General features: G+C 33.9%; 1 pseudogene across 1 annotated transcript; it reads left to right on the forward strand.

Annotated features, from left to right (window-relative positions):
* Positions 1–320: 320 nt before the first annotated feature.
* On the forward strand, positions 321–2,664 carry LOC306669774 (biogenesis of lysosome-related organelles complex 1 subunit 6-like; annotated as a pseudogene). The gene has a single exon. The product of its transcript is annotated as a biogenesis of lysosome-related organelles complex 1 subunit 6-like (transcript).
* Positions 2,665–4,403: the final 1,739 nt, after the last annotated feature.

The raw sequence follows: 4,403 nt of genomic DNA on the forward strand, positions 1-4,403 counted from the left end.
ACTATAAGTCAGTAGGGGAAATCTGCAATATCTCAGAGTTTCACTACTAGAGGGAAAGATACTTGAGCAATATGAGAAAACAAGGGGAGAAAATGTCCCAAACAAACCTAGATTCTAGAGCAATAAAATCCAATGACAGCATGGCAGAAGAAATGTCAGAAAGGGAGTTCAGAATGTACATAAGTAAAATGATCAGAGAAGCAAACGATGAGATGAAAGAGAAAATGCTTCCTTTGAATGATCATACCTCTCAACAGTTAAAAGAGCAAATGTGGGAAGCAAAAGATCATTTCAAAAAGAGTTAGAGCACTCGACTGCCCCTTCCCTTTTCCCAGCGGGAGGGACATGAGTGTCCCTGGGCCACCGCCCCCTGAAGGGGTACTGACCGGGCCCCCTGACATCTTGAAGTCCGGCGAACCGACGCCGGGTACGTGCTATCAGCTGGACTAGCTGCTCCAGTTTAAGTGACACTTCTCCAGATGAAGGGTTAATAGAGGACTTGACTGTGGAAGACAAAGCAGTGGAACAACTGGCAGAAGGATTGCTTTCTCACTACTTGCCAGATCTGCAGAGATCAAAACAAGCTCTCCAGGAACTCACAACCAAGTTGTGTTATTAGATACACTGGAACAAGAGATTTCAAAATTTAGAGAATGTCATTCTATGTTGGATATTAATGCTTTGTTCACTGAAGCTAAACACTATCATGCCAAATTGGTGAACATAAGGAAAGAGATGCTGATGCTTCATGAAAAGACATCAAAGTTAAAGAAAAGGGCACTTAAACTGCAGCAGAAGAGGCAGAAAGAAGAGTTGGAAAGGGAGCAGCAACGAGAAAAAGAATTTGAAAGAGAAAAGCAGTTAACAGCCAAACCAGCTAAAAGGGCATGAAAAGTTGTTTTTGTGTGTTTTCTTCATGTGTCCTATACTCTTTGGATTTAAGATGACCTAAGTGTGAAGTGAGGTTCAGATAGTGCCTTATACTTTTGTGTTATGTTTTGAAATCTTCATCCCAGGATTGCCCTGTCTTCATATCTTACTTAAGCCATTTAAGAAGCCTTTCTTTTTTAGTAGTAGACATAATGTCACTTGGTTTTGATATTTATGTGTAAGTTTTTCAACTTTTGTTTCACTAATTTTATGATTCACTACTTTTGACTTCCTGTCATTTGTAAACTGAAAAATGCTTTGATTATTATGAGAGTCTAGACTCTTCAGTAGTTCAAAATTAGTATGAATTTTTAAGTTTATTGATTGTAGATTTAAAAGTTACAGTTGCTTATTTTATGAGATGACTTGCCTTTCTGGCATTGAAATACTGATTTTGATAATTGCCTTTTCATTGCTTAGTTAAGAAAAATTGCCAGTTTTTTAATCACATACGCCCCTGGAAAAGAGATAGCGTAAGCCTTTCTGAAGAACATAATGGGAAAGTATATACACCGGAAATAACAGCACCTTCAGCATAGATTAGGTGAGCAAGATGCCAGATAGATTCTTCTAACCATATATTCTTGCTTCTTATTTTTGTTACTTATGTACCTTTGGGGTTCAAAGTAGATGACATCATTCCTAAGTTTGACAGGGGTGATGGAGCTATCATATACTCAAATGCCCCTATGGATTTATACTTAGTCATTAGGCAGTGAGATACAGTTTCTGTGCTTTTAAATCTCAAAGTATAAAGAAAAGTACCAACTACCTACTTTATAGATAATGATAAGATTGGTGGAAAAATTGGTAAATAGCTTCAAAAAAGAGGCAACATGATGCCTTTAGTGTTCTCTAGAATTTTTTTTTCTGATATTATATGTAGGAACTTATGTGAGAGAAATAATATGAAGTTTCATTGTTTGAAATTGAAATTGTATTATACCTTTATTTTAGTATTATTTAACATTCAACTGGTCTCCAATCAAAGAATGTGTATCTTTTATAATCCACATTACATTTTTGGTAAGCTGGAACCACTACCTCTGATCACATATTAGGCTAATGATATAGAAAGCAATAGATTTAAGTTGGGTGCTAAGAACTGGTGTTTAGAGGTTTAAGTAATTTGTTTGAAGGAGCCTTCTTTAATGAATGAATTATAGTCTCACAATTCACTTGACTTTAACTTAAGAATATAAATATATTTGAAAAGGCTAAGTGTTGCCATCCATCACTTGCAAAATTGCCTATGGAATTATTCACTAGGGCTTGGAGGACAATGTCACCTAAATTGCTGAATGTACTCTTTTATAATACGATATCTGATAAAGACTGTGCATTGTTTTTCAGAGTGGTTTTGACCAGTTGTAATGGTGGTTTAAAATGCTGGTTCCTGGTCACCACTCAATCTACTGAAGCAAATCTATTTGTTTGGTTTGTTTGTTTTACTTTATTTTTAAAGTTTTCCCCAGTGATTCTCCTACATCTTGAAAGATAAGAATCACAGTTGTAGTGGCTAAGGTCATGGTTTCCCATACTAAGCTGCGTATTGTTTTTGCCTGGGAACTTAAAAAATACATTTTGAGTTCTTACAGATTAGTTTTGATAAGAGCCAATGTATTTTTAGGGCACTCCTCAGATAATTATGATGCAAGGAACCACTGGTATAGACTATCTAGTGATTTATGTTTATAAGCAGTGAAATAGTTTAAAAGCTCTCTAGTGAATTTTGCGGTGCTGGGGATTGAACTCAGGACCTTCTGCTTGCAAGGCAAGCACTTTACCAACTGAGCTATATCCCCAGCCCTGAATTGTTGTTTTTAATATATAGTCAGATTTAAAACTGAACCGTAGAAGACAGGAAATAAATACAGAATTCTAGTTAATTAATTGAATTTCTGTATTAAATCATGTTTATTGAATGAATGTTAAGGCACATAAGCTTCTTTTAGAATTGTACTATTAAGTTTTGAAGACTTTTAAACATAGCAAAACAAATATATATCAGCATCCTTTATTTGAGGTAAATGGTAAATCAAAAGTACTGTTATCTTGGTAATTAAAATCTAAAATAATTGTACTTCAATAACAAATATATCTTGCTAACTAAACATATAAACCTTATAATTAATCTTGCTGTATTTTTCACAAAATGGGGTTGGTTGAAAAAAGTTACCTTTGTTTTGAACTATCAAATATGTACTGAACTGAAAGATGCAAATTCATTGTGTTTACTCTGCGATAAGTATCATGTAAATATGCAGTTGCTGAATGTAATATAGATGTGCCCACAGTGAGTGTTTGGGTGGATAGTGTATAAGTTATAAGTGTACTAATTATATGCCCTCATACATTTGTCTAATTTTGAACTTGTAAACTTGTAAAGTGAGGATTTTTATGCATTTAATTAAAAAATCTCTAAATTAAAAAAAAAAAAAGAGAGATACTGAAAAAAAAAAAAACCCAGAAATCCTTGAAATGAAGGAAACAATAAACCAAATTAAAAACTCCACAGAAAGCATAAAAATAGGAAAGAACACCTGGAAGACAGAACCTCAGACATTGAAGACAAAATATTTAATCTTGAAAACAAAGTTGACCAAATAGAGAAGATGGTAAGAAATCATGAACAGAATCTATAAGAATTATGGGATATCATGAAAAGGTCAAATTTAAGAATTACTGGGATTGAGAAAGGCTTAGAGAAACAAACCAAAGGAATGAATAATCTATTCAATGAAATAATATCAGAAAATTTCCCAAATCTGAAGAATGAAATGGAAAATCAAGTATGAGAGGCTTATCGGACTCCAAATATACAAAATTACAACAGACCCAAACCAAGGCACATTATAATGAAAATAACTAACATACGAAATAAAGACAGAATTTTAAAGACTGCAAGAGAAAAAAAGTCAAATTACATTCAAGGAGAACCAATACGGATATCAGCAGATTTTTCAATCCAGACCCTAAAAGCTAGAAGGGCCTGGAACAACATTTTTCAAGCTCTGAAAGAAAATGGATGCCAACCAAGAATCTTATACCCAGGAAAACTTACCTTCAGATTTGACAACAAAATAAAACCCTTCCATGATAAACAAAAGCTAAAAGAATTTACAAAAAGAAACCAGCACTACAAAACATTCTTAGCAAAATATTCCATGAGAAAGAGATGAAAAAAATAATGTAAATCAGAAAAACGGAGGAACTACCCTAAAGGAATAGCTGAATAAAGGAGAAACCAAGTCATGTCAAAAAACAAAAATAAGCCAAATGACTGGGAATACAAATCATATCTCAATAATAACCCTGAATGTTAATGACCTGAACTCATCAATCAAAAGACATAGACTGGCAGATTGGATTAAAAAGAAAGATCCTACAATATGCGATCTATGAGATGAGTCTCATAGAAAGAGATACCCACAGACTAAAGGTGAAAGGATGGAAAAAAACATACCATGCAC

This window comes from Sciurus vulgaris (genome assembly GCF_902686455.1).
Source record: "Sciurus vulgaris genome assembly, chromosome: 9".
NCBI classification, from domain to species: Eukaryota; Metazoa; Chordata; class Mammalia; order Rodentia; family Sciuridae; genus Sciurus; species Sciurus vulgaris.